The sequence below is a fragment of the Channa argus genome, unplaced genomic scaffold (genome assembly GCF_033026475.1).
Source record: "Channa argus isolate prfri unplaced genomic scaffold, Channa argus male v1.0 Contig024, whole genome shotgun sequence".
Lineage (NCBI taxonomy): Eukaryota > Metazoa > Chordata > Actinopteri > Anabantiformes > Channidae > Channa > Channa argus.
In genome coordinates, this window is record NW_027125243.1 from 113,531 (window position 1) to 125,436 (window position 11,906).

An 11,906-nucleotide genomic window follows, 5' to 3' on the forward strand; every position below is an offset into this window, starting at 1 on the left:
CCATGCTGAACTGAGTTGTTCTGGGTCAAATATGAAGGCAAACCCACCTTCCTTTCAGTATTTTGCTGCAATTGGCAGAAACAAGCATATTTGCTCATTCGGCCTAAAAAACTTCCACTCTTGATTTCTGGCTAAATAAAAGGTGTTGCAATGATATTTCCATGCTGAACTGAGTTGTTCTGGGTCAAATATGAAGGCAAACTCACTTTCCCTTCAGTATTTTGCTGAAATTGGCAGAAATCAGCTCATTTGGCCTGAAAATGCTTTTAAGCGCATAAAAACGTACACTCTTGATTTCTGGCTAAATAAAAGCTGTTGCAATGATATTTCAATGCTGAACTGAGTTGTTCTGTGTCAAATATGAAGGCAAACCCACTTTACCTTCAATATTGTGCTGCAATTGGCAGAAATCAGCTGATTTGGCCTGAAAATGCTTTTAAGCGCATAAAAACTTACCCTCTTGAGTTCTGGCTAAATAAAAGCTTTTGTAATGATATTTAAATGCTGAACTGAGTTGTTCTGGGTCAAATATGAAGGCAAACCCACTTTCCCTTCAGTATTTTGCTGCAATTGGCAGAAATCAGCTTATTTGGCCTGAAAATGCTTTTAAGCGTATAAAAATCTTCCACTCTTGATTTCTGGCTAAATAAAAGCTGTGGCAATGATATTTCCATGCTGAACTGAGTTGTTCTGGGTCAAATATGAAGGCAAACCCACTTTCCCTTCAGTATTTTGCTGCAATTGGCAGAAATCAGCTTATTTGGCCTGAAAATGCTTTTAAGCGCATAAAAATCTTCCACTCTTGATTTCTGGCTGAATAAAAGCTGTTGCAATGATATTTCCATGCTGAACTGAGTTGTTCTGGGTCAAATATGAAGGCAAACCCACTTTCCCTTCAGTATTTTGCTGCAATTGGCAGAAATCAGCTTATTTGGCCTAAAAATGCTTTTAAGCGCATAAAAATCTTCCACTCTTGATTTCTGGCTAAATAAAAGCTGTTGCAATGACATTTCCATGCTGAATAGCATTTTTCTGGGTCAAATATGAAGGCAAACCCACTTTCCTTTCAGTATTTTGCTGCAATTGGCAGAAACAAGCATATGTGCTCATTCGGCCTGAAAATGCTTTTAAGCGCATAAAAACTTACAATCTTGATTTCTGGCTAAATAAAAGCTGTTGTAATGATATTTAAATGCTGAACTGAGTTGTTCTGGGTCAAATATGAGGGCAAACCCACTTTCCTGTCAGTATTTTGCTGCAATTGGCAGAAACAAGCATATTTGCTCATTCGGCCTAAAAAACTTCCACTCTTGATTTCTGGCTACATAAAAGGTGTTGCAATGATATTTCCATGCTGAACTGAGTTGTTCTGGGTCAAATATGAAGGCAAACCCACCTTCCTTTCAGTATTTTGCTGCAATTGGCAGAAATCAGTTTATTTGGCCTGAAAATGCTTTTAAGCGCATAAAAATCTTCCACTCTTGATTTCTGGCTAAATAAAAGCTGTTGCAATGATATTTCCATGCTGAACTGAGTTGTTCTGGGTCAAATATGAAGGCAAACCCACTTTCCCTTCAGTATTTTGCTGCAATTGGCAAAAATCAGCTTATTTGGCCTGAAAATGCTTTTAAGCGCATAAAAATCTTCCACTCTTGATTTCTGGCTAAATAAAAGCTGTTGCAATGACATTTCCATGCTGAATAGCATTTTTCTGGGTCAAATATGAAGACAAACCCACTTTCCTTTCAGTATTTTGCTGCAATTGGCAGAAACAAGCATATGTGCTCATTCGGCCTGAAAATGCTTTTAAGCGCATAAAAACTTACAATCTTGATTTCTGGCTAAATAAAAGCTGTTGTAATGATATTTAAATGCTGAACTGAGTTGTTCTGGGTCAAATATGAGGGCAAACCCACTTTCCTGTCAGTATTTTGCTGCAATTGGCAGAAACAAGCATATGTGCTCATTCGGCCTGAAAATGCTTTTAAGCGCATAAAAACTTACAATCTTGATTTCTGGCTAAATAAAAGGTGTTGCAATGATATTTCCATGCTGAACTGAGTTGTTCTGGGTCAAATATGAAGGCAAACCCACCTTCCTTTCAGTATTTTGCTGCAATTGGCAGAAACAAGCATATTTGCTCATTCGGCCTAAAAAACTTCCACTCTTGATTTCTGGCTAAATAAAAGCTGTTGCAATGATATTTCCATGCTGAACTGAGTTGTTCTGGGTCAAATATGAAGGCAAACTCACTTTCCCTTCAGTATTTTGCTGAAATTGGCAGAAATCAGCTCATTTGGCCTGAAAATGCTTTTAAGCGCATAAAAACGTACACTCTTGATTTCTGGCTAAATAAAAGCTGTTGCAATGATATTTCAATGCTGAACTGAGTTGTTCTGTGTCAAATATGAAGGCAAACCCACTTTACCTTCAATATTGTGCTGCAATTGGCAGAAATCAGCTGATTTGGCCTGAAAATGCTTTTAAGCGCATAAAAACTTACCCTCTTGAGTTCTGGCTAAATAAAAGCTGTTGTAATGATATTTCCATGCTGAACTGAGTTGTTCTGGGTCAAATATGAAGGCAAACCCACTTTCCCTTCAGTATTTTGCTGCAATTGGCAGAAATCAGCTTATTTGGCCTGAAAATGCTTTTAAGCGTATAAAAATCTTCCACTCTTGATTTCTGGCTAAATAAAAGCTGTGGCAATGATATTTCCATGCTGAACTGAGTTGTTCTGGGTCAAATATGAAGGCAAACCCACTTTCCCTTCAGTATTTTGCTGCAATTGGCAGAAATCAGCTTATTTGGCCTGAAAATGCTTTTAAGCGCATAAAAATCTTCCACTCTTGATTTCTGGCTAAATAAAAGCTGTTGCAATGACATTTCCATGCTGAATAGCATTTTTCTGGGTCAAATATGAAGGCAAACCCACTTTCCTTTCAGTATTTTGCTGCAATTGGCAGAAACAAGCATATGTGCTCATTCGGCCTGAAAATGCTTTTAAGCGCATAAAAACTTACAATCTTGATTTCTGGCTAAATAAAAGCTGTTGTAATGATATTTAAATGCTGAACTGAGTTGTTCTGGGTCAAATATGAGGGCAAACCCACTTTCCTGTCAGTATTTTGCTGCAATTGGCAGAAACAAGCATATTTGCTCATTCGGCCTAAAAAACTTCCACTCTTGATTTCTGGCTAAATAAAAGGTGTTGCAATGATATTTCCATGCTGAACTGAGTTGTTCTGGGTCAAATATGAAGGCAAACCCACTTTCCCTTCAGTATTTTGCTGCAATTGGCAAAAATCAGCTTATTTGGCCTGAAAATGCTTTTAAGCGCATAAAAATCTTCCACTCTTGATTTCTGGCTAAATAAAAGCTGTTGCAATGACATTTCCATGCTGAATAGCATTTTTCTGGGTCAAATATGAAGGCAAACCCACTTTCCTTTCAGTATTTTGCTGCAATTGGCAGAAACAAGCATATGTGCTCATTCGGCCTGAAAATGCTTTTAAGCGCATAAAAACTTACAATCTTGATTTCTGGCTGAATAAAAGCTGTTGTAATGATATTTAAATGCTGAACTGAGTTGTTCTGGGTCAAATATGAGGGCAAACCCACTTTCCTGTCAGTATTTTGCTGCAATTGGCAGAGACAAGCATATGTGCTCATTCGGCCTGAAAATGCTTTTAAGCGCATAAAAACTTACACTCTTGAGTTCTGGCTAAATAAAAGCTGTTGTAATGATATTTAAATGCTGAACTGAGTTGTTCTGGTTCAAATATGAAGGCAAACCCACTTTCCCTTCAGTATTTTGCTGCAATTGGCAGAAACAAGCATATTTGCTCATTCGGCCTAAAAAACTTCCACTCTTGATTTCTGGCTAAATAAATGCTGTTGCAATGATATTTCCATGCTGAACTGAGTTGTTCTGGGTCAAATATGAAGGCAAACAAACTTTCCCTTCAGTATTTTGCTGAAATTGGCAGAAATCAGTTCATTTGGCCTGAAAATGCTTTTAAGCGCATAAAAACTTACACTCTTGATTTCTGGCTAAATAAAAGCTGTTGCAATGATATTTCAATGCTGAACTGAGTTGTTCTGTTTCAAATATGAAGGCAAACCCACTTTCCCTTCAGTATTTTGCTGCAATTGGCAGATACAAGCATATTTGCTCATTCGGCCTAAAAAACTTCCACTCTTGATTTCTGGCTAAATAAATGCTGTTGAAATGATATTTCCATGCTGAACTGAGTTGTTCTGGGTCAAATATGAAGGCAAACTCACTTTCCCTTCAGTATTTTGCTGAAATTGGCAGAAATCAGCTCATTTGGCCTGAAAATGCTTTTAAGCGCATAAAAACTTACACTCTTGATTTCTGGCTAAATAAAAGCTGTTGCAATGATATTTCAATGCTGAACTGAGTTGTTCTGTTTCAAATATGAAGGCAAACCCACTTTCCCTTCAGTATTTTGCTGCAATTGGCAGAAATCAGCCTATTTGGCCTAAAAATGCTTTTAAGCGCATAAAAATCTTCCACTCTTGATTTCTGACTAAATAAAAGCTGTTGCAATGACATTTCCATGCTGAATAGCATTTTGCTGGGTCAAATATGAAGGCAAACCCACTTTCCTTTCAGTATCTTGCTGCAATTGGCAGAAACAAGCATATGTGCTCATTCGGCCTGAAAATGCTTTTAAGCGCATAAAAACTTACAATCTTGATTTCTGGCTAAATAAAAGCTGTTGTAATGATATTTAAATGCTGAACTGAGTTGTTCTGGGTCAAATATGAGGGCAAACCCACTTTTCTGTCAGTATTTTGCTGCAATTGGCAGAAACAAGCATATTTACTCATTCGGCCTTAAAAACTTCCACTCTTGATTTCTGGCTAAAAAAAAACTGTTGCAATGATATTTCCATGCTGAACTGAGTTGTTCCGGGTCAAATATGAAGGCAAACCCACTTTCCCTTCAGTATTTTGCTGCAATTGGCAGAAATCAGCTTATTTGGCCTGAAAATGCTTTTAAGCGCATAAAAATCTTCCACTCTTGATTTCTGGCTAAATAAAAGATGTTGCAATGATATTTCCATGCTGAACTGAGTTGTTCTGGGTCAAATATTAAGGCAAACCGACTTTCCTTTCAGTATTTTGCTGCAATTGGCAGAAACAAGCATATGTGCTCATTCGGCCTGAAAATGCTTTTAAGCGCATAAAAACTTACAATCTTGATTTCTGGCTAAATAAAAGCTGTTGTAATGATATTTAAATGCTTAACTGAATTGTTCTGGGTCAAATATGAAGGCAAACCCACTTTCCTTTCCGTATTTTGCTACAATTGGCAGAAATCAGCTCATTCGGCCTGAAAATACGTTTAAGCGCATAAAAGCTTAAACTCCTTATTTCTGGCTAAATAAAAGATGTTGCAATGATATTTCCATGCTGAACTGAGTTGTTCTGGGTCAAATATGAAGGTAAACCCACTTTCCCTTTAGTATTTTGCAACAATTGGCAGAAACAAGCATATTTGTTTATTCGGCCGAAAAATGCTTTTAAGCGCATAAAAACTTACACTCTTGATTTCTGGCTAAATTAAAGCTGTTGCAATGATATTTCCATGCTGAATTGAGTTGTTCTGGGTCAAATATGAAGGCAAACCCACTTTCCTTTCAGTATTTTGCTACAATTGGCAGCAATCAGCTTATTTCGCCTGAAAATGCTTTTAAGCGCATAAAAATCTTCCACTCTTGATTTCTGGCTAAAAAAAAAGCTGTTGCAATGACATTTCCATGCTGAATTGAGTTGTTCTGGTTCAAATATGAAGGCAAACCCACTTTCCTTTCAGTATTTTCCTTCAATTGGCAGAAATCAGCTCATTCGGCCTGAAAATGCTTTTAAGCGCATAAAAACTTACACTCTTGATTGCTGGCTAAATAAAAGCTGTTGCAATGATATTTAAATGCTGAACTGAGTTGTTCTGGGTCAAATATCAAGGCAAACCCATTTTCCTTTCAGTATTTTGCTGCAATTGGCAGAAACAAGCATATTTGCTCATTTGGCCTGAAAAACTTCCACTCTTTATTTCTGAGTAAATTAAAGCTGTTGCAATGATATCTCAATGCTGAACTGAGTTGTTATGCATCAAATATGAAGGCAAACCCACTTTCCTTTCCGTATTTTGCTACAATTGGCAGAAATCAGCTCATTCGGCCTGAAAATGCTTTTAAGCGTATAAAAACTTAAACTCCTTATTTCTGGCTAAATAAAAGATGTTGCAATGATATTCCCATGCTGACCTGAGTTGTTCTGGGTCAAATATTAAGGCAAGCCCACTTTCCTTTCAGTATTTTGCTGCAATTGGCAGAAACAAGCTCATTCGGCCTGAAAATGCTTTTAAGCGCATAAAAACTTACAATCTTGATTTCTGACTAAATAAAAGCTGTTGCAATGATATTTTCATGCTGAACTGAGTTGTTCTGGGTCAAATATGAAGGCAAACCCACTTTCCCTTCAGTATTTTGCGACAATTGGCAGAAACAAGCATATTTGTTCATTCGGCCGAAAAATGCTTTTAAGCGCATAAAAACTTACACTCTTGATTTCTGGCTAAATAAAAGCTGTTGCAATGATATTTCCATGCTGAACTGAGTTTTTCTGGGTCAAATATGAAGGCAAACCCACTTTCCCTTCAGTATTTTGCTACAATTGGCAGAAATCAGCTCATTCGGCCTGAAAATGGTTTTAAGCGCATATAAATTTCCACTCTTGATTTCTGGCTAAATAAAAGCTGTTGCAATGATATTTCCATGCTACACTGAGTTGTTCTGGGTCAAATATGAAGGCAAACCCACTTTCCCTTCAGTATTTTGCTGCAATTGGCAGAAATCAGCTTATTTGGCCTGAAAATGCTTTTAAGCGCATAAAAACTTAAACTCCTTATTTCTGGCTAAATAAAAGCTGTTGCAATGATATTTCCATGCTGAACTGAGTTGTTCTGGGTCAAATATGAAGGCAAACCCACTTTCCCTTCAGTATTTTGCTGCAATTGGCAGAAACAAGCATATTTGCTCATTCGGCCTAAAAAACTTCCACTCTTGATTTCTGGCTAAATAAAAGCTGTTGCAATAATATTTCCATGCTGAACTGAGTTGTTCTGGGTCAAATATGAAGGCAAACCCACTTTCCCTTCAGTATTTTGCTGCAATTGGCAGAAACAAGCATATTTGCTCATTCGGCCTAAAAAACTTCCACTCTTGATTTCTGGCTAAATAAAAGCTGTTGCAATAATATTTCCATGCTGAACTGAGTTGTTCTGGGTCAAATATGAAGGCAAACCCACTTTCCCTTCAGTATTTTGCTGCAATTGGCAGAAATCAGCTTATTTGGCCTGAAAATGCTTTTAAGCGCATAAAAACTTAAACTCCTTATTTCTGGCTAAATAAAAGATGTTGCAATGACATTTCCATGCTGAACTGAGTTGTTCTGGGTCAAATATGAAGGCAAGCCCACTTTCCTTTCAGTATTTTGCTACAATTGGCATAAATCAGCTCATTCAGCCTGAAAATGCTTTTAAGCGTATAAAAACTTACACTCTTGATTTCTGGCTAAATAAAAGCTTTTGCAATAATATTTAAATGCTGAACTGAGTTGTTCTGGGTCAAAGATGAAGGCAAACCCACTTTCCCTTCAGTATTTTGCTGCAATTGGCAGAAGTCAGCTCATTTGGCCTGAAAATGCTTTTAAGCGCATAAAAACTTACAATCTTCATTTCTGGCTAAATAAAAGCTGTTGCAATAATATTTCCATGCTGAACTGAGTTGTTCTGGGTCAAATATGAAGGCAAACCCATTTTCCTTTCAGTATTTTGCTGCAATTGGCAGAAACAAGCATATTTGCTCATTCGGCCTGAAAAACTTCCACTCTTTATTTCTGGCTAAATTAAAGCTGTTGCAATGATATCTCAATGCTGAACTGAGTTGTTCTGGGTCAAATATGAAGGCAAACCCACTTTCCTTTCCGTATTTTGCCACAATTGGCAGAAATCAGCTCATTCGGCCTGAAAATGCTTTTAAGCGCATAAAAACTTAAACTCCTTATTTCTGGCTAAATAAAAGATGTTGCAATGATATTTCCATGCTGAACTGAGTTGTTCTGGGTCAAATATTAAGGCAAACCCACTTTCTTTTCAGTATTTTGCTGCAATTGGCAGAAACAAGCATATGTGCTCATTCGGCCTGAAAATGCTTTTAAGCGCATAAAAACTTACAATCTTGATTTCTGGCTAAATAAAAGCTGTTGTAATGATATTTAAATGCTTAACTGAGTTGTTCTGGGTCAAATATGAAGGCAAACCCACTTTCCTTTCCGTATTTTGCTACAATTGGCAGAAATCAGCTCATTCGGCCTGAAAATACGTTTAAGCGCATAAAAGCTTAAACTCCTTATTTCTGGCTAAATAAAAGATGTTGCAATGATATTTCCATGCTGAACTGAGTTGTTCTGGGTCAAATATGAAGGCAACCCCACTTTCCTTTCAGTATTTTGCTGCATTTGGCAGAAACAAGCATATTTGTTTATTCGGCCGAAAAATGCTTTTGAGCGCATAAAAACTTACACTCTTGATTTCTGGCTAAATTAAAGCTGTTGCAATGATATTTCCATGCTGAATTGAGTTGTTCTGGGTCAAATATGAAGGCAAACCCACTTTCCTTTCAGTATTTTGCTACAATTGGCAGAAATCAGCTTATTTCGCCTGAAAATGCTTTTAAGCGCATAAAAACCTTCCACTCTTGATTTCTGGCTAAAAAAAAAGCTGTTGCAATTACATTTCCATACTGAATTGAGTTGTTCTGGTTCAAATATGAAGGCAAACCCACTTTCCTTTCAGTATTTTCCTTCAATTGGCAGAAATCAGCTCATTCGGCCTGAAAATGCTTTTAAGCGCATAAAAACTTACACTCTTGATTGCTGGCTAAATAAAAGCTGTTGCAATGATATTTAAATGCTGAACTGAGTTGTTCTGGGTCAAATATCAAGGCAAACCCATTTTCCTTTCAGTATTTTGCTGCAATTTGCAGAAACAAGCATATTTGCTCATTTGGCCTGAAAAACTTCCACTCTTTATTTCTGGCTAAATTAAAGCTGTTGCAATGATATCTCAATGCTGAACTGAGTTGTTCTGGTTAAAATATGAAGGCAAACCCACTTTCCTTTCAGTATTTTGCTGCAATTGGCAGAAACAAGCATATTTGCTCATTCGGCCTGAAAATGCTTTTAAGCTCATAAAAACTTACACTCTTGATTTCTGGCTAAATAAAAGCTGTTGCAATGATATTTCCATGCTGAACTGAGTTGTTTTGGTTCAAATATGAAGGCAAACCCACTTTCCTTTCAGTATTTTACTGCAATTGGCAGAAACAAGCATATTTGCTCATTTGGCCTGAAAATGCTTTTAAGCGCATAAAAACTTACAATCTTGATTTCTGGCTAAATAAAAGCTGTTGCAATGATATTTCCATGCTGAACTGAGTTGTTCTGGGTCAAATATGAAGGCAAACCCACTTTCCTTTCAGTATTTTGCTTCAATTGGCTGAAACAAGCTCATTCGGCCTGAAAATGCTTTTAAGCGCATAAAATCTTACACTCTTGATTTATGGCTAAATAAAAGATGTTGCAATGATATTTCCATGCTGAACTCAGTTGTTATGGGTCAAATATGAAGGCAAACCCACTTTCCTTTCAGTATTTTGCTGCAATTGGCAGAAATCAGCTCATTCGGCCTGAAAATGCTTTTAAGCGTATAAAAACTTAAACTCCTTATTTCTGGCTAAATAAAAGATGTTGCAATGATATTCCCATGCTGACCTGAGTTGTTCTGGGTCAAATATTAAGGCAAGCCCACTTTCCTTTCAGTATTTTGCTGCAATTGGCAGAAACAAGCTCATTCGGCCTGAAAATGCTTTTAAGCGCATAAAAACTTACAATCTTGATTTCTGACTAAATAAAAGCTGTTGCAATGATATTTTCATGCTGAACTGAGTTGTTCTGGGTCAAATATGAAGGCAAACCCACTTTCCCTTCAGTATTTTGCGACAATTGGCAGAAACAAGCATATTTGTTCATTCGGCCGAAAAATGCTTTTAAGCGCATAAAAACTTACACTCTTGATTTCTGGCTAAATAAAAGCTGTTGCAATGATATTTCCATGCTGAACTGAGTTTTTCTGGGTCAAATATGAAGGCAAACCCACTTTCCCTTCAGTATTTTGCTACAATTGGCAGAAATCAGCTCATTCGGCCTGAAAATGGTTTTAAGCGCATATAAATTTCCACTCTTGATTTCTGGCTAAATAAAAGCTGTTGCAATGATATTTCCATGCTACACTGAGTTGTTCTGGGTCAAATATGAAGGCAAACCCACTTTCCCTTCAGTATTTTGCTGCAATTGGCAGAAATCAGCTTATTTGGCCTGAAAATGCTTTTAAGCGCATAAAAACTTAAACTCCTTATTTCTGGCTAAATAAAACCTGTTGCAATGATATTTCCATGCTGAACTGAGTTGTTCTGGGTCAAATATGAAGGCAAACCCACTTTCCCTTCAGTATTTTGCTGCAATTGGCAGAAACAAGCATATTTGCTCATTCGGCCTAAAAAACTTCCACTCTTGATTTCTGGCTAAATAAAAGCTGTTGCAATAATATTTCCATGCTGAACTGAGTTGTTCTGGGTCAAATATGAAGGCAAACCCACTTTCCCTTCAGTATTTTGCTGCAATTGGCAGAAATCAGCTTATTTGGCCTGAAAATGCTTTTAAGTGCATAAAAACTTAAACTCCTTATTTCTGGCTAAATAAAAGATGTTGCAATGACATTTCCATGCTGAACTGAGTTGTTCTGGGTCAAAGATGAAGGCAAACCCACTTTCCCTTCAGTATTTTGCCGCAATTGGCAGAAATCAGCTCATTTGGCCTGAAAATGCTTTTAAGCGCATAAAAACTTCCACTCTTGATTTCTGGCTAAATAAAAGCTGTTGCAATGATATTTCCATGCTGAATTGAGTTGTTCTGGGTCAAATATGAAGGCAAACCCACTTTCCCTTCAGTATTTTGCTGCAATTGGCAGAAATCAGCTCATTTGGCCTGAAAATGCTTTTAAGCGCATAAAAACTTACAATCTTCATTTCTGGCTAAATAAAAGCTTTTGCAATAATATTTAAATGCTGAACTAAGTTGTTCTGGGTCAAATATGAAGGCAAACCCATTTTCCCTTCAGTATTTTGCTGCAATTGGCAGAAACAAGCATATTTGCTCATTCGGCCTAAAAAACTTCCACTCTTGATTTTTGGCTAAATAAAAGCTGTTGCAATAATATTTCCATGCTGAACTGAGTTGTTCTGGGTCAAATATGAAGGCAAACCCACTTTCCCTTCAGTATTTTGCTGCAATTGGCAGAAATCAGCTTATTTGGCCTGAAAATGCTTTTAAGCGCATAAAAACTTAAACTCCTTATTTCTGGCTAAATAAAAGATGTTGCAATGACATTTCCATGCTGAACTGAGTTGTTCTGGGTCAAATATGAAGGCAAGCCCACTTTCCCTTCAGTATTTTGCTGCAATTGGCAGAAACAAGCATATTTGCTCATTCGGCCTAAAAAACTTCCACTCTTGATTTCTGGCTAAATAAAAGCTGTTGCAATAATATTTCCATGCTGAACTGAGTTGTTCTGGGTCAAATATGAAGGCAAACCCACTTTCCCTTCAGTATTTTGCTGCAATTGGCAGAAATCAGCTTATTTGGCCTGAAAATGCTTTTAAGTGCATAAAAACTTAAACTCCTTATTTCTGGCTAAATAAAAGATGTTGCAATGACATTTCCATGCTGAACTGAGTTGTTCTGGGTCAAAGATGAAG